Here is a 24,048-nt window from a genome sequence, read left to right as displayed (position 1 = left end):
ACTTTATTTTTGTTATCAATTGCTATGTTATTTCCTCTACTAGATTCCTTCCTTTGTATGTTTTTACCCTACGCTTCTAGGGAACTTGTCGGCGCAGGCACCCGAGCCGCGAGCGCTGAGTGCGGAACGTCAGCAGCCTGCTGGCGGCGCTGCTTCCGACAATAAACCTTGTCGCGACTAGATGCAACACACTTAAGTTGTTGAGCGGACTCAAAACAAAGTAAGGGTGCAACTAGCCACGAGTTGGTTCCTCCGGGCACAGGTTTTCCATACAAAGCAGGGTCGTTCGAGGAAGATAACTCAAAAATTTAAAAACCGATTGCTCAAACTTTGGCAACTTATCTTTTCTGTCTTTTGCTTCCCGGCAAGGCAAAACTTTGCTTGAACGACGCCTGGTCCATACCACAATCTTATCCTTCCCCCCGGCAAACTTGTGTGCGAGGGAACCTTCTTTTCCTTTGTTGAAAAAGAAGAAAGAAGAGAAAATAATGATATGGAGGCCTTCGACTCGTTATAGCTTATCGGATGTAGGTGCTGCACAAAGTGTCAGATAACGCATGCAAAAAAGAAACTAATGCATGAAATGGACAAGTTGTGCGAAGCACATGGGGTTTTACTTATGCACGGGATCTGCGCCCGGCTTTGTACAAAGGATTACATGCAACAGCGGCAAGACTTGTACAAAAGGTGGTTGCCGGAACGGGTTCCGGCAACCGCGCCCTACGGGAAAAACTTACGAAGATGTTCTATGTTCCAGGAGTTTCTCACCAGAATGCCATCTTCGGTCTCAAGGCGGACAGCGCCGGGCCTTGTGACTCGTTTCACCCGATAAGGGCCTTCCCACTTTGGTGTCAACTTGTTGGAATTCTTGGCGGACTGAACGCGCCAAAGAACAAGGTCGCCTTCCTCGAAGCTTCTGGCCTTAACTTTGCGGCTATGGTAGTGGCGCAAAGCTTGCCGGTATCGAGCAGCTCGTACAGCAGCCTGAAGACGATCTTCCTCAAGGAGCAGCGCGTCGTCTTGTCGCAGCTGTTCTTGCTCAAGCTCATCATAAGCGAGCACTCGAGGCGATCCGTATACGAGTTCCGTGGGGAGAACTGCCTCTGCTCCATAGACTAGGGCGAAAGGCATCTGGCCAGTGGCTCAATTTGGCGTCGTTCTGATCGACCAAAGAACCACCAGCAGCTCCTCGATCCAGTTTCTTCCGCACTTGCGCAGCCTGTTGAAAGTTCTGGTCTTGAGCCCGCGCAGCACTTCAGCATTTGCCCTCTCTGCTTGACCGTTGCTTCTTGGATGAGCAACAGAAGCGAAGCAGACCTTGGCGCCAAGGTCTTGGACGTACCGCATGAAGGTGCGGCTCGTGAATTGCGTGTCGTTGTCGGTGATGATCCTGTTAGGGATCCCGAAACGGCAAACAATTGACCTGAAGAACTTGACTGCTGACTGTGCTGTCACCTTCCTCACTGGCTGCACTTCCGGCCACTTTGTGAACTTGTCGATTGCGACGTACAAGTACTCAAAGCCCCCGACAGCTCGGGGGAAAGGGCCGAGGATATCGAGCCCCCAGACCGAAAATGGCCAGGATAAAGGGATCGTCTAGAGAGCTTGAGCTGGCTGGTGTATCTGTTTGGAGTGTAACTGGCACGCTTCACACTTGGTTACTTGTGCAGTTGCATCCTGGAGGGCTGTCGGCCAAAAGAAACCTTGCCGGAAAGCTTTGCCGGCAAGTGCTCTTGCGCCAATGTGGTGGCCACATATGCCTCCATGTATCTCTGCCAACAACTTTTGTCCATCTTCCCGGCAAATACACTTCAATTTCACACCGTTGAGTCTTCTTCTGTATAGTATGCTATCGACAAACTGGTACATACTTGACTGCCGGGCTACTTTTTCCGCTTCTTCTTGCTCTTCGGGAAGTTCTCCTGTCTGAAGGAAATGGACAATCTGCTGTGCCCATGTTGGAGCTTGTGGCTCGACAACAAGGACTAAAGGCACATCTGCTGCTGCGGGAACATCCGCTTCTACGGCAAGGACTTGCGGCCCTACCGGAGCTTGATGTTCCCCGGCAAGCTTGCCAGAGCAAAACTTGTCGGGAGCGTCTGCTTCAACGGAACAAGCCATAAGGCTTGTCGGAGCGGACTGCCCCTCAGCATCCTTGGTGTTGATCTTGGGAATTTCTTGGCGGCGGCTTCGGGGAGCTCTGCCGGAAAGTAGTCACTAGAAACCAACTTCCTCTCCTTGCTTTGTCCGGTTGATGGTGTTACGGATGGTTGAGTCAACTTGAGCACAAAGATCCCTGGTTCCACAGGTAACTTTAGTGCGGCGCACTTTGACAGGCCATCAGCAATGTCATTCTGAGCTCTTGGGATATGCTCCATCTGTAGGCCGTCAAAGTGCTCTTCTAGTTTCCTCACTTCATCAACATATGCTTCCATCAATGGACTCTGGTAGTTCTTGTTCACTTGGCGGACAACAAGCTGTGAGTCACCCCTGACAATGAGCTTCTTGATCCCAAGGTCTGCTGCGATTCTGAGACCGGCAAGCAATCCTTCATACTCTGCATTATTGTTATTTGCTTGCTCCTTGGGAAAGTGCATCAGGATTACGTACTTGAGGTGCTCTCCGGTGGGCGCGACAAGCAGCACGCCCGCACCGGCGCCTTGCAGCGAGAAGGCACCATCAAAGTACATCAGCCACTCTTTGCTTGCCTCTTTGACGGGGATGCTCGTCTCTGGAATTTCTTCATCTGGTGTTGGCGTCCATTCTGCTATGAACTCAGCCAATGCTCTGCTTTGGATAGTTGAAGTGCTCTCAAACTTGAGGCCAAAGCTTGACAGTTCCAGCACCCACTCGACAATCCTGCCTGTCGCTTCTGGATTTTGCAGTATCCTCTTCAGCAGAAAGCGAGTGACGACTGTGATCTCATGTGCTTGGAAGTAATAGCGTAGCTTTCTCGAGGCCATGAGGAGGCCGAAAAGCAACTTCTGCACACCAGAGTACCTTGATCTAGCCCCCTGTAGAAGGGAACTGACAAAGTAACCTGGACGCTGCACCATTCTCTTCTGCATCTTATCATGCTCCTGCGCGGATCCATCTCTGTCGGGACGAGAGCTTGTCGGCGAAGCCCCTTGCTTGTCGCTGGATGTATCTGCTGTGGTTGCTGGCTCATCATCTGCCTCCCTTTCCACCACTAACGCAGCACTAACCACTTGATTGGTTGCCGCTATATACAACAGCAACTTCTCTTGTGGCTTAGGTGCGACAAGTGTTGGAGTGGAGGACAGGTATCTCTTCAAGTCCTGCAGCGCAGCCTCCGCCTCCGGAGTCCATTTTATTGGACCTGCCTTTTTCAAAATTTTGAAAAATGGCAGGGCGCGCTCAGCAGATCTAGAGATAAACCTGCTGAGAGCAGCCACGCAACCGGCAAGCCTTCGTACATCCTTGACGCGCTTTGGTGCTTTGATCTGCTCAATGGCCTTGATCTTGTCGGGATTGGCTTCAATTCCCCACTGAGACACGAAGAACCCGAGAAGCTTGCCGGAAGGGACTCCAAACACGCACTTCTCGGGGTTAAGCTTGAGGTTGATCTTGCGCAGATTTGCAAATGTCTCGTCTAAATCTTGAATCAGGGTCGCCCTGTTCTTGCTCTTGACCACTATGTCATCCATGTAGGCTTCCACATTTCTGTGCATCTGCGGCTTAAAAGCGTGGTGGACTACCCTTGCGAATGTTGAACCAGCATTCTTTAAACCGAAAGGCATCCGTACGAAGCAGTACACGGGGTGATAAATGCGGTGTTCTCTTCATCCTCTTCTGCCATGAAGATCTGATGGTATCCTGAGTATGCATCAAGAAATGAAAGAAAATCACATCCGGCTGTGGAGTCAACAATTTGGTCAATGCGCGGCAAGGGAAATGGGTCTTTGGGACAAGCTTTATTAACATCAGTGAAGTCAATACAAAGCCTCCATTTCCCGTTAGCCTTGCGCACGACAATAGGATTGGCCAACCACGTGGGATGGAGCACTCCTCTGACAAGGCCTGCTGCTTCCAACTTCTTGATTTCTTCTACAATGAATTCTTGGCGCTCCACTGCCTGTTTCCTGACTTTCTGCTTGACGGGCCGCGCATGAGGACAGACGGCAAGGTGGTGCTCAATTACTTTCCTGGGAACACCGGGGATATCAGACGGTTGCCACGCAAACACGTCGACATTTGCCCACAGGAAAGCAACAAGCGCGCTTTCCTATTTGGGGTCAAGAGTGGCGCTGATGGTGAAGGTACCACCAGTGCCGTCCTCCTTGGCGGACACCTTCTTGGTCTCAGGTGGAGCTGTCATTGCCTTCTTACACTTGCCGGTGGAGCTCGATGGTGCGTCCTCGACGGTAGCGCAGCACTCCGAAGAGGTGCGCTTGCCGGAGTAGGCATCAGAGCTCTTGCCGGACTTGGTCTTCTTCTTCCCCCCGGGAGCTTCAGCGGCAAGTGTCTTGCGTTCTACTGCGGCTGCTGCTTCCCGGTAGATCTTGTCGGCACAGATAAGAGCATCCTTCTTGTCGCCAGGGATAGAGATGACACTTATCGGGCCTGGCATTTTCAGTACGTTGTATGCATAGTGAGAGGCTGCCATGAACTTGGCGAGTGCCGGACGGCCAAGGATTCCATTGTAAGGTAATGGAAAGTCAGCAACATCAAACGTGACCCTCTCAGTCCTGAAGTTAAGCTCGCTGCCAAATGTTACCGGCAACATGATCTTTCCCTTCGGCTTGCTCCTTCCCGGGTTGATTCCTTGAAATGTACCGGTCTCTTCGAGCTTGCTGTCAGGGATCTGGAGTTTCTGGAGCACCGTGGAGGAGATCAGGTTCAAGCCAGCCCCGCCGTCAACTAGCATCTTAGTGACCTTGAGGTTGCGGATTGTTGGTGACACCAACATCGGCAAGCACCCGACCGCAGTTATGCGATCAGGGTGGTCCTCAATATCAAAGATGATAGGCGTGCTGGACCATTTCAAAGGCTTGCGTGACTCGACGGGTGGTTCTGCTGCATTAACTTCCCGCACCCACTGCTTGAGCTGACGGTGCGAGGTATGTAGAGAAGCACCACCGTCAACGCACAAGACATCTGTGGCTTTCTGGAACTCCTGCTCATCAGTCTCCTCATCATCCATGTCTTCATCGTCGTCATCATCTTCATCCTTGTCGCGGACGCAAGGAGGTCTGTCTCCTTGCCGCTGCTTGGCCTTGCCGCGGCGTCCTCCTCGGCCGGGACGTTTCTTGCCGGATCCCCCAGCACCTTCCTGGGCCTTCTCCTTGTCGCACCGCTCATATTCAGCTTTCTGTTGCTCAACAAGCTGCTCGACTTTTTTGCAGCTCTGGAGATCATGGCCCTTGGTACGGTGGATCTTGCAATACTGCTTGTTGGTGCCGTCCTGCTTGTCGGCGACCGCCACCTCCGCGGCAACCTCCTTGCCGGAGTCACCAGCTTTGGCTTTCTTGGCGCCACAAACGTTGCCGGACTGCTCAACAACTAGCACCTGTTTGCCTTTCCTCCTCCTGTTGTTCCGCCGCTGGTTTTTCCTTGCTGGGGCAGCATCTTCACTGTCAGATCCTCCCGCTCCTACATTCTCTCCGGGGAGTCTCCTCCCTTCCTCAGCACGTGCACACCTGTCGGCCAGTGCATATAACTCACTGACGTCCCTGATCTTGCACATCGCCATTTCCTCCCGCATCCTGCGGTTTCGCACGTTCTGATGGAACGCGCTGATCACCGCGGAAGGGTGGATGTCTGGGATGTTATGCTGCACACTGCTGAATCTCTGAATGTACTTGCGTAGGGGCTCTCCTTCCTTCTAGGCGAGCAGATGAAGATCACTCTCCTGGCCATGAGGCTTGTGTCCGCTTGTGAAGGCGCCGACAAACTGATGGCACAGATCAGCCCAAGAGGATATGGAGTTGTCCGGCAAGTGCATGAGCCAGGATCTGACGTTGGGCTTGAGCACCAGCGGGAAGTAGTTGGCAAGGATCTTGTCATCCCGTCCCCCGGCAGCCTGCACCGCAATGGTGTAGATGCTGAGGAACTCCGATGGATGCGTCTTGCCGTCGTACTTCTCCGGTACGTCTGGCTTGAAGTTCTTCGTGCTGGGCCACTGGACTTGCCGCAGCTCACGAGTGAACGCAGGGCAACCTACCGCGTATGGCAGATCGCCTGGTTCCCCTGGCGCATGCATGTCAACAGAGGGCCCAACGCGCTTGTCGGATTGACGTCGCGCTTCTCTTTGGCGCTCGATGCGAGTTCGAGCGTCTTCTTGTTGTCGATCATGAAGAATTTGGCGCTGATCGCGACGAGCTCGTGGATCCGACGATGCGGTGGAGTCACTATCGATGTGGATCTGGCGAGTCGGCGATCTTGGCCTTCTGGGTGGTGATTGCATGGTAGTTGCACCTCCACCCGTTTCGTCGCCACCGGCTCGCGCCCGGCAACCCTGCCGCGGCGGCGATGCGCTCGGCCGCCGTGGAGTGTCGCCGTTGGCGTAGCCGATGAGACTCTGAATGGTGGACCTCCATTCATCGATCTTGTCCGTCATCGGAGGGTAATCTAGGAGCAGTTGAGCTCGCACCAAAGCTTCTGCTGGAGTGGTGGGTGGTAGTGGCGGACGGCGCGAGGAGCGGGACGTGATCGGACTTCTAACTATGTTAGAAGGAGCAGTATCACGTCCAGGCGACCATGCCCCGCTCGTGCCAGCATGCTGGCGTGCATGCTGGTCTTGAGCGCCCCGAGATCCACCAGCTTGGTCTTGGCCTATCACGCGTACGGCACTGTGAGTGCCATGACGCTGTTGGTCTTGCACCTCCTGAGAGTGGCGCGGAACATGTACAGTCGCCGAGGTTTGTGCAGCCTTGTCCTTGGACCTGGCAGCATCATAAGCTTCCTTGTCGACGTCCATTCTTCCGCCGGCGTCCATTCCACCACCCGTTTGCTCCAACGGTGGCGGAAGTGATGTGGACGGAGCGGCTGCCGCCGAAGTCTTCTTCTTTGGTGGCATGTTGATGAAGGGAATGAAGATCTAGCTCGTGTGAACGCCGGATCAGGTTCACACAATCTCGACGCCCCCTACCTGGCGCGCCAAAGATGTCGGGGAAACTGAATCCACGAACACCTATGGGGCCGGCGGACCGGGCCCCTTTCGGTTCGGCGGGGGGCGGAGATCGCACGAAGAGCAGATCGAGGCGAAGCACACGAGCGGTTTACCCAGCTTCGGAGCTCTCCGGAGAGATAACACTCCTACTGCTGCTTGTTTGATTATCTTGTGTTCTTGCTCCAGAGAGGGAGCGTAGTGTTTTTCTGGGTTCCGAAGTAGTCGAACCTCGCGAACCTCCGAACCCCCTCTACATTGCGCATGGGCCTCCTTTTATACGCTAAATGGGTCACCGACAGGTGGCAACGCAGAGAAGGGTACAAATGTAAAAAGTGAGGTGGTTGGTACATTTACTTGTATAGTGCACCCTACCTAACCCTGACGGCAGGGGACAAGGGCATTAAATGCCCGTCTGAGTCACCCAAACAGTGCAGAAAAGGACCGTTAGGGGCGCCACCGTACGCCACGATGGCGATCTTGTCAGCTTCGCATGCCACTGCGCACCGCTGGCTGCACAGCCTCCCGCCACGTGCGCCTGGAGAGGCCCCCAGGGCGACACGTTGGTGGATGCGCTGGAGTGTGGGCACAGAGTGGCCGCCTGCCGCGGCAAGCGCCTTGCCGCTGCTGTTATCTTGTCGGGTCCGGAATCTTGTCACTCACCGGGCCTCGAGGTACTTTGGTTGGTCTTCCCGGCAAGCTCCTCTTGCCGGGGCCTTGTTGCCTTGCCGGAGCGCGTGGCGCGTCGCGGCAAGTTCCTTGGAGTGCCTTGGTTGGCCTTCCCGGCAAGCTCCTCTTGCCGGGGCCTTGTCTCCTGAGCTTAAATACTTTGTTCTTGAATGGCTCCAAGGGAACCACGGAGGATCTTGGCGTTCGCCCGGCAAGGCTTGCCGCGGGGTGCTGCAACTGCCCGTGCACAAGTTCGGGGTACTAGGGTACCCCTATTCTAGTACACCGACGCCCTCTCTCTCCCGCACAAAATTATCAATCCCTCAACCCACGAGATCCTTCCCCTCTCGTCCTTGTTTTTCAGTTCTCTCATCAAACCTGTTGTCTCTTCTCCTTCCATGTCTACAGAATCCGGATGCACACACATCTCACGTATATTACATGTATCCATCTATCTCATAGACCTAACTTCTCTCTCTCTCTCTCTTGTCCACATACAAACAATCTTTCCCGCCCTATCTGCTCCATCTTCGCAAGCTCTCTCTACACGTTTCATTCACACATTGGGATGTGTTCAAAATGTTGCTTTTATAATGGATGATTTAAAGTTATGGTTGGTTTTGTTACATCCTACAAAGTAATAACTATGAAATGCATTTAGACTCTCATTTGATTGGGATTATGTGAGTTTGAGCATATTGTGAAGTACTATAGACCTCGTATACATCTTGGAATTCAACAATGACTGTAACTATTGAATTGTATAGACCATTACATTTGAAGTAAGTAGCCTAATATATTTATTTCAAAATTACAACAAATGATTAATTCACTACAAACTAAGAAAACAAATGCGTACTCCCTCCGTTTTTATTTAAGTCCGCGTATTAGCATTGGTCAAAGTCAGGTTTTGTAAACTCTCAGAAAGTTTATAACAAAAAAATTTAACATATACAATAACAAATAAATACCATTAGATTCATTATTGAATGTACTTTCACATCATACATATTTGATATGGTAAATGTTTATATTTTTCTGTAAACTTGGTCAAATTTTAGGAAGTTTGACTTCGGTCAAACCTAATATGCAGAGTTAATAAAATCAGAGGGATTACTAGTAGTTACAAGTACTACTCGCTAGTTGCTTAGCCCAATCACCCAACATGCCACACGGGGAGTTCAGTGTCACAAAATTTTGAGGTCGGCGGGAAAATCTCCCGCGACCCTGATTCGAGCGGTGTGAAGTTACCATCATAACCTTTGGAACAGGTCTATGGATTACGCTTGGTAGGGGCTTGTTTTCGTAACTTCAGGTTCACCCTACCACGCCAACCCCACCCCGGCACCCAGAGTAGTACACCTGAATACTCCCCATTTTCTATCCCCACGCCAAAATAGACATCTCCATGGTACCACAGCATTCGTTCTCCTCCCCTTCTCCATCGGTGCACGCATCCACCGCAGCGCAAATGCCTCATCGATGACCTCGTATGCCGCACTAGAGCCGGTCCACCATCGTCGTCTGTCACATCCCTAGCTTCTGGTACTGCTTGGTGTTTTACATCTTATTGCATCATGATTAAATTCTATTTAAGTTGAAATGGGGATTGACCAAACCCTAGCATCAAAATGAATTCAACTAGGTTCAAATAAAAATATTTTCAGTGAACCCAAAATGCCTTCCCAAAAATGTTCATCATCTTTGGATTGGTCTTGAACCTCTGCCAAAAATATTGCACATTTTTCTAGGTCAATTGGGGGTGACTGAATTAAATCATATAGTATTTGCATTTGGGCATTTAAATCCTATAAAATATATTAAATGCCCAAATAATCACAGACTGAAATGTTTACTGTTGGAAATATTCCAAACAGTGGCCACAGTCAGTTGCATGTTTTTTGGAAATGCTCTGGCTTTTTTAATAAAGCCAAACACAATTACAGAAAATAGAAAAACAGAAATAAAAGATAGAGAGAGAGAGCTACATGGCTTACCTGTCGCAGCCCAGCTGGCCAGCCCACCTGGTGGCCTAGCCCACCACCGCCTCCTCCCCTGTTGTCTTCCTCCTCTGCCAGGGGGACGAGCGCGTGCCCGACGCGTGTGTGCACGCGCGAGGCTAGCTCCTGCTTACCTGCTCGCTGCTGGAGGCACCCAAGGGCGCCACACACTCCCCCTCGCCCTCCTCGACCACTTGCTCATCCCCATCCCCTCTCTGACTCTCTCTCCCGTGACCGTCCGGACGCACCATGACCGCCGACGAGAACCACCACGGCCACAGCTACCCGCTCGCCCCGCCATCGTTCCCACGAGCTCTACAACGTCGTACTCATCTTCTCCACCGAACCAGGCAAGCTGGGACGCACCGTAGCGTCCCCGCCGCCGCCGATTCGCCGTCCACAGCCCGTCCCCGAGCTCGCCAGCTGCACCAACAGAACTGCAGTGAGCTCATGCTCGTTTTTCCCCCTATTCTTCTCGCCGTTCATGTGCCGTAGCCGGGTTAACCATCAAGGCCAAAAGCTTCTCATCGCCGGCCATGGCGTAGCCGTGGTCACAGCCGCAGCAGCTCATGTTCGAGAACGCTCGCGTGCTCTGCATGTTCCCAGGAGGCCGCAGCTCCCACCAGTTCCTCCTCCCGCGCACCCTAGTGTCGAGCCCGACCTAGCCCGATCTCTGGTCGCCTCCAAACCTCGCCGCCGGCCACTTTCCGTCCACCCCAGCACTACCCGCTGCCACTGTTTGATGCGGAACTCCGCCAGCTACGCATAGGACCAAACCAAAGCCGATTTGGTCAATTCTAGGTAAATCCCGAGCACCTCCGCCATCTCGGGCTTCACTGGCGAGAGCCGCGGGTCAACTCCGATGAGTTTGACCCCAGTTGACCGGGATTTAACCTCCCCTGTGCCACTGACATATGGGACCTGACCCTGTTAAATTAGTTTAGTTTGTTTTCTAAACTTAATTAACCATTGTTTAGTTCCTATTTAGTTTTAGCTAATCACAGTGGCCCCACGCGTCAGCATTGACCTTGCTGGCGTGGCCCTTGACCGACCCCACACGTCAGTCACCCTAGCAAGCACTATGACACTGTCATGCGGGACCCACAGGTCAGGTTTAACATGGGTCAGCGCAGTTGACCTGCTGACATCACAGTGATGCAGTGCTGACATCATAAATACATTTACTGGAATTATCATATTTCTAAATAAATTGGAAATTTCAGAAAATGTTCAAAACTTCTAAAAATCATAGAAAATCAACCATAACTCCAAATGAAATAATTTATTTCTGAAAAATGATCAGAAAAATCCAATATATCCAACTGTGGCATTTTCATGCATGTTAGAACAACTTATAGCTGCTGAATTGGACAAATCAATAACTGGCATTTGAAATGCCTTACATGGAGTTTGAATTTGAACCTTTGGTTCAAACCAACTTCATTTAACCTGGTTGCTAGATGCATTAGCCCAAACACCAGCATGTTGCCATGTCATGATCATACATCATACTGTTGCATTGCATTGATTGTGTTCTATCTTGTTTACCGGTGTTGTCCCCTCTCGATAGACGTGGTTCCGATGATATGATCGATGACACCAATGAAGAACTATACTATCTTCAGAAGTGCCAGGCAAGAAAAACCCCCTTGTTCATTCCGATACAATCCCACTCTCTCGCTCCTGCTCTCTTTTACTGCATTAGGACAACAATGATTCAACTGTTACATGCTGCGGTAGTTGAACCCCTTTCCTCGGCATGACCTGTCATTGCCACAGTAAATAGACGAAACCCACTAGCATGAGTAGGAATTGTTTGAGCTCTGATGTGCCTACTCATGCATGCTTGTTGTCATGCCTGCTAATGCTTAGAGTTGAGTCAGGTCTAATTCATCGGGAATGAATTGGAACGTGGTGAACATGTCCTGCCGTTGAGATCTAAGTGTGTGAACATGATTTGGTAAAGGTAGCAGTGAGAGGCCATGTAGGAGTACATGGTGGGTTGTCTCATTGCAGCCATCCTCAGGAACTGAGTTCTGTGTTTGTGATCCATGAACAGTTACTACCACACATTGGGTTCCGGTAACTCGACCCCTCTCGACTTATTAACCAACTCGATCTCTGTCCAGGAGTTACAACTAGTTTCTGGTGTTTGTAGGTAGTGTTAGTAGTCTACCAAGTGGCACCCGGTATAGGTGGGCTTGGGACAGACTAGGCACAGTGGCACGGTGTACCAAGTGGCACCCGGATGGTGGTCTTGGGAACCCTGCTCAAATCATTTGGGGCCGTGAGTGACACCCCAGCCGGATCTCCTTGCGGATGGAACCCTAATAGGCGATAAACCTGGACGAGAGACTTGTGTGGTTAGTCAGGTCATGGCCGACTCCCTCGCCAGGCTTCCGCTTGAAGGTTGCCGAGGTACACGACGTGTACATGGTGGTAAGTGGCGAGAGTGTGTGTGAAGAAGTACACCCCTGCAGGGTTATCATTATCTATTCGAATAGCCGGATTCCTCGGAGATGGAAACTTGGACCCCTTGCATCGTTCATAGACAAGTGAAAGTGGATACTCTAAAATGCGCAAGATAAGCGTGAGTGCTATGGATGGCGTTCTCGTAGGGAGACGGGAGCGGATCCATAGTGGTGTATTGATATGGTGAATATGTGGACTCATGTGAGCCACCGCAAAAGAGTTACTTGCACTCGTAGTTCAGGATAGCCACCGAGTCAAAGCTGGCTTGCTGCAGTTAAACCCCACCATCCCTTTGTTGATAATGATACATATGTAGTTAGTTCTGATGTAAGTCTTGCTGAGTACATTTGTACTCACGTTTGCTTAATTTATGTTTTGCAGAGAGACTTCAGTCTCGCTAGTGGTTTTCCGTGGACTTCGACGTTTAGCTTGTTACCTCAGCTACAATCTTGTACCCTTGGGAGGGTCCTGTAGATAGTCAGGCTTCTCAGCATTTTTCATTTGTAGTTGTCTGTACTCAGACATGTTTATGCTTCCTCTTGTTGCTTGTATGCTTTGTATGTTGGGTCATCAGACCCATGTTTGTAATGTCTGACTCTTCGGAGCCTAATGAATAAATACTTGAGTCGTAGAGTTATGTTGTGATGCCATGTTGTATTTACACATATCGAGCATATTGTGTGTATGATTAAAATGCTTGGTATGCGTGGGATCCGACAACCTAGTTGTACATCCTTGGTAGCCTCTCTTATGGGGAAATGTAGTCTTGTGCTTCCATGAGCCATAGTACTATGCTATAGCCTGGTTCACCAGAGTTCTGCTAGCCCAGCACTACTGCTCTGGAACACTTAGATTGGCTGGCATGTGATTCACTTCGTTCTTGTGTCTGTCCCTTAGGGGAAATGTCACGCGGTGACATCCGGAGTCCTGCTAGCCTCCTACAGCCCGGGTTCCCGGAGTCCTGTTAGCCCAGTTGCTACAGCCCGGATTCACACGGTGCTGACCGACATGCTCGATGTTGATTCATGTATGCCTGTCCCCGTAAGTTAGTGCCACTTTAGGTTCACGACTAGTCATGTCGGCTCGGGTTCTCTATCATATGGATGCTAGCGACACTATCATATACGTGAGCCAAAAGGCACAAACGCTCCCAGGCCATGGTAAGGCGACACCCCTGGGGATACTATGCGTGAGGCCGCAAAGTGATATGAGGTGTTACAGGCTAGATCGGTGTGACTTAGAATCGGGGTCCTGACATCTTCGTACATGGAACCTCTTCCCCGGCACCGTCTTCCACGGTCTCGGATCTGCTTCTCGGAAGCCGACGCCAAGCGCAGAAGCACCACCGTCGTGGACAATGAATTGACTCCCGTTGCCGACCATGATGCATAGAGCCCGCCGCGACCATCATTCTCCTCCTCGATTTGTAATGTGTGTATTGAATAACTTAGCAGTACATGTGCAGTTCCAATTTTGTTCATACCTACCCTTCAAATTTCCTGGTTGCTATTGTTCCTGTAAAAGTAGTTGGTTATAGCCTCCATTGTCCAACAGAATATCAGCTTGTAATTGTGCGTCACTCCTGTATCGCGCTGTGCTTGGGTAGGTTCTTCATCTACAACCAGTAGTGTGGCAAATTATGGGAAGTTTTTTAGAACTAGCAAGATGCCCATGCGTTGCACGGAACATCAAGAGGCATTTGTATGAGTAGTTTATATCTTGTAGGAGAAAAGGATGAACGAGGAAAGGCCTTATTTGAAAATATGGAGATGGGTGTGGGTATCTTTTTGCAAAATTGCCATAGTTTCCTTCCTAACCATCAGATATAAACCGGATGGCCTATATTGCAGGATGCAGGCACACCATCATCACCAACTCTGTTTTTTGAAAGAAAAAAGAAAGTAGAAAAAGAGTAGCGAGTAGAGAAGTAGAGATAAATATTATAAATATAAAATAAATATAATAGTAGAGACGAGATTAGAGATAAATATAAAATATGAAATAAATATAACAGTAGAGACGAGAGTAGAGATAGCAGGCACGTCGGGAAAGGATCGCGCGTGTGCGGGGAAAAGTTGTCGGGTGCGCGCTAGTTTTGGTGCATGGTGTCCGACGCGCTTTATAAAATCCAACACCCTCCCACCGCTCTATGTCTTGCCACCGCTCTCTCCCCACTCTGTGCCTCGCCGGTGCTCTCTCCCTGCTCTGCGCCTCACCTCCGTTCTCTCCCTGCTCTTTCTCGCCTCGTCGCTGCCGCGCCACCATGCCACCGCGTCGCCGGGAAACTTGGGGATACCGCGGCGTCCGCGCGCGTCCCTCCGGTGGCTTCTCCACCGAGATCCAATTCCACGGGATGCGCCTCGGCCTCGGCAATTTCGACACCGCCAACGAGGCCGCCCGCGTGTACTACGCGGAGGCATGGCGCCTCCGGTGACCTCATAGAACATTGAACTTCCCCAATATGCTGACGTGGGAGCGGGCGTAGGAGCTTGCGCCTCTGCCGCGGCTTATCACTGACGAGGATCGTTGCGACAACCGGAGGAGGGAGCACCATCTCGGCATCGCCGAGACGGACGAGGAAGCCATGGCGTTGTGGCGCCAACGCTTCCCGCAGGACATCATGAACGAGCGTGAGTTCTACGTGCAAAGGAGGGCGAAGAGGGAGAAGAGGAGAGCGGAGCAAGCCGCCTATCGCGAGGACAAGCATACGCAAAAAGAGGATGCTCAATTCAACATGAGGCTAGGAGCAGCGTCGCCCTAGGAATCCGATGACAATCGGTATGTTCACGCCTACATTGAGACGTCGGAGGAGGACATCATCGAGGAGGAGTCAGACGACGAGGAGTAGTTGAACTATCTATTTTTTATCTATCTATGCTATATATATGTTGAGAACTATCTATGTCTCTATTATCTAGTCTCTACTCTCTATCTCTACTTCTCGATCTCAGCATTGTAAATGTTTGTTTAAAGTGCCACGCGTTGCGCTTCTGTTGGAGATGCTCTAACATGGTAGAAGAGTGCTTTAATGTTGTCCACAAGATGCGTGAGTATTACTAGTATATTTCTCTTTCCATGTTGAGATTTTAAAACCATGAGTGCGAACATGCAGAGGAGCAATGAAGACCAAACACAGGATATTGTGGACATCTTCAAGGAGTGTGGCAAGTTAAAGAGGAGCTGCACCAAACCTGTAAAACAAGCTTTGGTAAGTAACACCCTTTCAATTACTTTCGTTTAGCCTCATGTTCTTCGATGTGTATATATTGTAGTTTCTGTTTCTGTTAGCCTCGTGTTCTTCATGTGTAATAAGAAGAGTCTTAATCATCCTAGTGCTTTCACTTTTAGCTTGATGTAGGAACTGGGTGTTCTCAGCTTGTAGTCTATTTTTATATTTTTCCTTTTGAATTCACTTCTCCGAGTCCTGTTTATCTGGCTTATACTAAATGGATCTGGGTTGCTTTGAGTATTGATCTAAAAAAGAAGTAACTTCATGTCAGGATGCAGTTCCTGCGAGGAGGGGAGTATGGTCAACCTCAAGATCATGTTTCCAAAATGAGGCTGGATTACACACAAGGTGACAGTTCCCTAATGATTCTGGATTAGACACAAGGTGCAAATTCCCAGATGATGCTGGATTACACACAAGCCAGGTGGAGTCGTCAACTGTTCGTGTCCTCGTGGCTCTAGTAAAGGCTGAAAGAAAGCATGCTGCAGCCCTTGAGAATGTAGCTGAGTTCCTAAAGAAGTGAAAAGAGCAATCAGAGGCTCTCCTCACCCAAGCCAAAGAAGAGATGGAAGAAGCCAGAAAGAAGCTAGCAGAGGCAGAGCAGGCTAGGCGTCTCCTGCTATCTAAAACTGTTGCCAATACAAATTTTCCTTCATAATAGCGAGGTTAAAATGCTTATCCAGTCAGCATGCCTGTTGTGATGTCCATGCATCTACTAATGTGGCACAAAATAATTTTTTTAGGGTCATGTAGTAATAGCAATTACTATCCAAACAATAACAGACGAAGCATTGGACATGGTATAGTTCACGCACAAGCCCAACATTCCAAGTTCAACTTCCACATCAAACTCATGTTCACAGATATCTGCACATTCATAGATAATGTCCACAACCATGATTCACTTCAAAGCCAAAAAAATGTGAGGAGAGTTATAAATAAAGAAAAACCTCTAGTTCCTGCTACTAGTGCGAGCACAACAAGTCAAGACCATGCGTAATTAATTATGTCTTGATCATTTTTTGTGTTCTAAAATGTTGGCCGGCTCTCGAAAGGACGTGTTGCCGGCACACGCGTGGATTCAATGGAGGCAGGCGGGGCAGTGTGAAGCCGGTTGCATGCAGCGAGGAGCCATGTTCAGCCGGGCCTGCAATGAGTGGGGCCCTCTTAGCCGGTGCGCTGGTTTAGTGCCTGTGCTATGAGAGGTCGCGTCCGTGTCAGAGCAATCACTCCCTCCAGTCCTTTTTTGTTTGGGTATAAAAAAATCTCGTTTTCCATTCACATTTTACAAGTAAAATTCGTGGACAAACTTTGACCCAAAATACAATGGGGACTATTAAACTAGGACGGAGGTAGTAGTTCTTTTTTTATCAAAGAAGGGTTTCCCCCTTCCGATTTTCATTACTGAAAACCAACATCAAAACCATAGTATTTGCCCTAGAACTACTAGGTTCAACATCTCGTAATATAAACCCATACAACCATACGCCAAGGAGGTAGTAGTTATGAATCCCATTTTCGCTCCATACCAATCATTCTAAAAACTACTTAAGTACTTATAACGCGCCCTTGAAAGTCGGAACTCTTACCCCGCTAAAAAAATGATATTTTAAATGTGGCGACTCGATATGTGGCAACTGGCGAGCCACCGCCTCCAGGTCATTCACCTATGGTCGCGACCATCAACTCCTATGGATCAAATTATCACGCGAGCTAACTATTCCTACAAAGTTGCGCTCCACCACGTACCCGGTACCTGCGCATGCATCAATCATGCACCTAGGGTTTTAGGGTTTATTTGTTAACGATGCCTTTACATAACTCTCATGTGTGCGAGACAGCGAGAGACCGACTGTGTGCATGCGCCTCTTCTCTTCGTATATGTACTCCACCGTTTGTCTGGTGTCCAAAAAATTATACAATAGTAATAACTACTAGCAATGTGCCAATGCGTTGCCACACGATCAAAGTAGATTAATACATGTTCACCGATTTGATAGAAAAAAGAGTCTAGTTTTGAAATATGTGTATCACTAAAAATATCTTATGTTTCACTCAAAATATATTCCTTTGGTGGTTTTGATGAGATAAGGGAGGAATGTTGTTGGTTTCAAGATTCGAGAAGTGGTGTATCTCTAATTTCTATTCTTACTAGCATGATACCCATGCGTTGCATGGAACATCAAGATCTTGTGGGAGAAAAGGATGAACGAGGGAAGGCCTTATCTGCAAACGTAGAGAGGAGTGCGAGTAAATTGCCATAGTTTCCTTCCTATTCGTTAGATATAGACCGAACGGCCTATATTGCAGGATGGCAAGCACACCATCATCACCGACTATGCTTTTTATAAGAGTAGAGATAAAAATAGAGTTGGTGATGATGGTGTGTCTGCCATCCTGCAATATAGGCCGTCCAATTTATATCTGACGGATAGGAAAGAAACTATGGCAATTTTGCAAAAAGATACCCACACACCTCTCCACATTTGCAAATAAGGCCTTCCCTCATTCATCCTTTTCTCCCACAAGATAAACTACTCATACAAATGCATCTTGATGTGTCATGCAACGCATGGGCATCTTGCTAGTTGTTGCAAAAAGGCCATGTGTGTGTGTGTGTGTTGTGTGTGAGAGAGGGAGAGAGGAGGACGGAGTGCATGTGTGACAAAGACACAAAGATTGTGTGTGTGCGAGAGGTATCACCTTAAAATGAGGCGATAGTGTGTGTGTGCATGATCGAGAGGGTGTGTCTCAAGAAGGGACGAAAAATCTACATAGATACAAGGAGCGCGAGAGAGACATGTACGCGATAGTGGAGGCACGAGTATGCGGGTGTATAAACCTATCTGTAGGCTAGTCGATCAATTATGTGAGAGAAATATGAGTCGGGGTGCGAAAGCAAGAGTTTTGTGGGTGTGTGAGAGAGAAGATAGTTGGGAAGGGGAGTGGAAGAAGGAGCTGTGTGTGTGTGTGAGAGAGAGAGAGAGAGATAGAGAGCGGGGGGAGTTTGTCTGATCGGTAAACAAATGAATAATGTTAGTTTTATAACTGGGATGTAGACGGAAAAGAGACCGCAACAAATATTGTGTCTGCAGGAAGGAGTAATTTTAGTGGTATGAGTCATATCTAGACACATATAGGGTGTGAGAGAGAACCCCATAGAGAGAAAGACAAAGTGAAAGACGAGTGAGACTATGTGTGTGGCGGTGAAAAAGAAAGCTTAGGTACCTAGTGATACCAGAGAACGGTAGAGACATGAGAGATAATGAAAACCGTGTAATGTATAATGATAGGCAGAGTGCGATACTTCTCAAGGGAGACGTCGAGAGACCATGTTTGCGAAGATAGGAGAAACATGAAGTGAGCATGCGGGTGAGCTGGAGAAAAGAGAATAATAGCTACATTAAGGAGCATGCGAGAGAGATGGGCGTGAAAGGAGTCAACATAAAAGGGATTCAAATATTTGAATTCGAGATGAAGATACATGTAATTCATACTCGAACCAAAATTGATCTATCAAACATGCATACTCATATGAATTCACGCGCATCTATGTTATTTAATATGTAGATATTACTGATCCATATATTTTAGTAGAACATAATTTGGTTTAAAAAAAATTGAATTCAACCTTATGATTTTGAGATCATTGTATTTGTAAATCATATTATATACATATAAAGGAGCAGAATTCTTTGTTGTGCTTTTGAAAGTATATATAAAAAAGTGATGTATTAGAAGTTTATTCCAATCGGAAATGGATCCTACCTGAACAAAAATAGAATACAAATTGGATTCGAATTGATTTTGCACGGTAAACGTGCATTCTTGCTCTGCAAAAATTTGAACGAAGCGGGGAAGGTCGCAGTACCCGCCCGAAACCAAAATCTGCGAGATGGAAATTACTGCCTATCTCTGACACGCAAAGCCTATCGGCTCGATTTCTATAGGTTTTGATAGGGGTGGGTTTGTAAGTTCACTCAAACGTGACATGACCGCCTCTCACCTGGATTCATACACGTTGGGCGCCAAAACATAGTGTCTCCTCGGCCGAAGTCGACTCCCTCCCCGATTTATACATGGTGGGCGCCAAAAACAAACTCTCATTGGCAAATATTCGGTGTATGCGAGATTACCGTCCTATCCCCAACCAACTAATATTGTTGTGATGTAGGAAATTTTAAACGGGGGCTAAGTTAGTAAAATTTCCTGGCATTTGAGACAAGCGCACCCTGAAGACATGGTTCCCCCCTTGCTCTCTCCCTCCATTTCTCCATTCGTACTCCGTGGGCACCAAAACACGCTCTCCACCCTAGCCTCCTCCGTCCGCCACCCTATCCACCGCCGTCCTCCTCCACCATGCCGGAGCTGATACCTCGATGTCGTCGTCCATTACAAGAGATCGACCGCTCTCATCCACAGCTTTGGAACGGCATCCTTGCATCTCATCCTCTCGCTTCATCCCCACCATCGTGCACCTTGTCGGCGTCGCTACTACGACTGTCTTGTCCACGCCGCCACCGTCTACCCTCCTAGATCTGCTTCCATGCCGCTGACAGCCATCGTAACTGCAACACCATCAAATTCTCAGCAGATGCATACATGATGCCGCACCAGAGGCGGTACTCTTTCATATCTGCTCAACTTATTTATTGCAGCAAGAAAATAGATCACCAGTGCTTTACTCTGACTTCTTGTCCATCACCTACTTGCTAGTTGAAAGCAAACATTGGTTGCGAAGTTGCCTTTGTCCAGTTTGCACCTTTAGATCCGCCATGGCATGCTCAAAACTATACTCGCAATGCTTATGGTTTTCCCCTTTTATATTCCATTCTAGTTAAATGACAATAGACTAAATTTCAAAATTGGGTCAGTCAATTTTTCAGAGCTCATTAGAGTCCGCCGGTGCAAAGGAAGGGGCTCGGGTGGGGATGATGGTTGTGGGTGGCAATGGTGGGGCCTTGCCGAACGAACAAAACTCGACATGGTGGGGGCGGGGGTGGGGGTGGCGGAGGAACACAGGCGATGGGGGCTGGTGGTTCGGCCGGCGGCCCGTACGGTGTTCTGTATGGGAGAATCAAAGACGAGGAAGAAGAAGGGTTAGGAGACGTAGGATCTTCATCCAACCGCCTGAAATGGTCGACTGACCCAAATGACAAAAGTCACGCGACTTGCATGCAGACATGCCTTTATATTCAGTACCATCATCGTACCTGCTTAGCACTGCTCCTGAATCCACCAAGCTAAACAACATGCCACTCATAGTTCCAAACTTGTTGCTCAAATAAAAATCTAATATGATGTTGATATTACTAAAATAGATAATGTTTAATTTGTCAGCTAATGTTCCTACTTTACTTTCGAAAAGCACGTGCACCACATATAGAGAGACAGCAGGGAGTTGCATTCTTAACGCGCTCTAGTTCATAATATGTGGGCACTATGCAACGAAAATTTTATTATCCAAAATCTGCTTGCTCTTCTTTAGCATGTTCTCTTCCGTTCTTCTTTAATAAGTACTCTCCCCGTTCATAAATACAAGTCTTTGTATAGATTCCACCATGGACTACATATGGAGCAAAATGAGTAAATCTACACTCTAAAATGTATATGTATACATCTGTATGTGATCCATAGTGGAAATCTCTACAAAGACTTATATTTTAGAACGGAGGGAGTATGATAGTAGTACAGTATGTTCCTTGTAGTGAAGATGACCAGGGACATTTGCAGTGTAGAGGTCTATACGGTCGGTTGTGATGGACACTTTGAACTCTTCAGGCCTCTTTGATTCGTAGGATTTTGTAAACATAGGAATAGGATTTGTAGTGCCCTGCCCACTTGAATCTTGTAAGATTAGCATGGAAATGCGAGGAGCTCTGTCGCCTTTGAGAGTTACACTGATATTAACAGTATCGCACCTTCAGCTGAAGAGAGCTGGTATCTGAAGCCTTTCTAGCCGTACCGGCAATACTAGCACATATATTCCACCAAGTTCCACTTTGCTGATTTTACTCCTGATGCTTAAGGTTTTCCCGTTATATCTACACTATGATCTGTGTAGCTGCTATGTGTCAGCACTAGGAGTAGTCCACTCTTGAAGCTAAACAACACACCAATCATAAGTCCAAAGCTTCTTCAAATACGAATTGTGATATGATACTGATATTAGTTAACAGACACACATTTAATTGGTCAGGTAATGCTCCCACTTGATTTTCCAAATGCATGTGGCCACACATAGAGAGACAACATGGAATTGCATTTCTTTGGGTGCTATGATTCATCATGAATGGGAAACCAACATTGTATGCAATGAAGCGGAACCTCAAGAATATGCTTCCTCTTCTGTTCTTTAACATGTTCCTCTTTTGTTATTCTGTATTTAGTACGTACAGTATGTTCCTTGTTCAGAAGGGGTGCAGGGACATCTGCAGTCAACAGCTGATAGAGCTGGCTAGTACGTGATCGATAGGCTTTCAATTAGTAGTGGCAATACAACACCGTATTTTCCAGCCATTTCCACTTTCCCGATTTATATCGTGGTTATGGTGTACCCCTTTTATGTACACTACGATCTGCCTAGTTGCTGTGTGCTCTTGTTATCATGGTTTGGCAATAGACTCTCTACACAGTATATTATGAACCTATCATCTGCCAACTATCCTTACTTCTGGAACCTATTTTTTGTGTACTTGTGCCAGATTATATTAATGCACACACCATATTATAGCACACATGATCTCTCTCATCAGAATCCAGTGATATCACACAAGGGTTTACAAGGGCGCCCCTATATTAGAATATCCTCTGCATTACAAAGATAATCTCACTACTATTTATGTTTTCATGGTTCTTAGATATTATACGTAATTACAGTGAATATCAGAATCCGTGCATCATAAGAATATTGTGGAGCACTGCAACAACTTACAAAATTGGCACCAACGCATTGAGTGCCATTCTGGATGCAATGAGACTCATACGCTCCCCACCTGTAGATTCTTGTTTAGAATATGATCCTAATGACCTGTCTTGTTCACCCATCAAGGTGCATGTTCTAATTTGGCAAGGTTTTATTGATTGCGCGTATCTTGCATATGTTGTCTTGCATTTCTTCTGTTTGTTGCACCGCCATCTGCTTAGTTTACACATCATATATGTCAAGATGCCATGCCCATCCATTATCAATACATATTCCATCTGTCATCATACCATGTTTTTTCACTCAAATGTTGTTCTTGTGCATCGCACATCAAAAAGGAAGAAGGTGATTGCCAAACCTGAAGGAGCGTCAGCAAAGTCCTTGAAAAACGTGGTGGTGCTGGAGAAATCAGACAACACCCCACTTATATTGGTTGTACAACTAGTGACACAAAATGTAGGACCGACTCCAGCAGATTGTACCCATACTTCACTGGCCACACCACTAGCCCCACCACACAGGACCTGTACTCCAGCAAAAGGTATGCCGATTTTAGTTGCCATAGCACTAGCCGTACCACAAAAAAACCCACTCCAGCAAAAAGTACAGCAAGTCCACCGGCTGAAAACCTATCCCAACTACAGAGATGGCCAATTCCTGTAGATTGGAACCCCATTCTAGTTATTCCTAGTTTTAAAGACAATTCTTTCAATGTTGTTAGGGACTACATGCATATATTCCCATCATGGGAAGATTATAGTGAAGACAAACACCATTTTCACATCTTCCTGTCCCACTTACATGTAAGTGCTATTATTCATGGTGATTATTTTCCTGTTTTTTGCTGATTGAACACATCAATGATTTACATTACATTGTTGTAAGTAGGTGAGGGTCAATCTGGATAGTCATGACGAGCAAAGCTTGCTTGCGCTTTTCAAGGAAGCATTGCAGCAGTATCAGTGTTACCTGAGGAAATCACACTTTAATGGCAAGTCTATAAACGAATTTCTGGTGAAGTCTCCTGTGCTAAATTTAGAAGACATTGAATGGAAAAACCTTGTTATGCACTGGTCTCGTTCCCAGGATGAGGTACTGTCTATGATACCACATGACAATTTGAACTTCTATTTTTTCGCATGTGCCTTACGAATCTTTTTTGCAGGAAATCAGCTCGAAGAAGAATTCTGGTTTGAAAAGAACGACATGATGTTGCAAATATGCTACCCGCTGCTTTGCTCTTGTTAATACATGTTGTCCTGTATCACTGTACTTGCATTCATGCCTGGTTCATTATGTGACAGCAGTATGCATGATAGCTTGCTTATCAATTGTTCACTCCAAATTATCTAATCTATATGAATGGTTACATTAGTGTAGAATATATCCAATGCTAATAAAAAAATTAGCTCTACATTGTTCTTGTAAGTACCTGCAATCCTTTATCAGTGTACTTATATTGACAGGTAGTTGTTCATGTACCATCACTCTGCAGCTTGTTATCCTTTGCCCTCCATTTTCTACGCATCAGATCTATATTTACTCTTACCATAAGGTTGGATAACACCGATGGTCCTGAAGAAGTTTAGCTCTGCATTGCTCTTGGTTGTACCTTTTGCTTGTA

Source organism: Triticum aestivum, chromosome 4A (assembly GCF_018294505.1).
Source record: "Triticum aestivum cultivar Chinese Spring chromosome 4A, IWGSC CS RefSeq v2.1, whole genome shotgun sequence".
Taxonomy (NCBI): Eukaryota; Viridiplantae; Streptophyta; class Magnoliopsida; order Poales; family Poaceae; genus Triticum; species Triticum aestivum.
Note: the sequence above shows the minus strand (reverse complement) of the source record.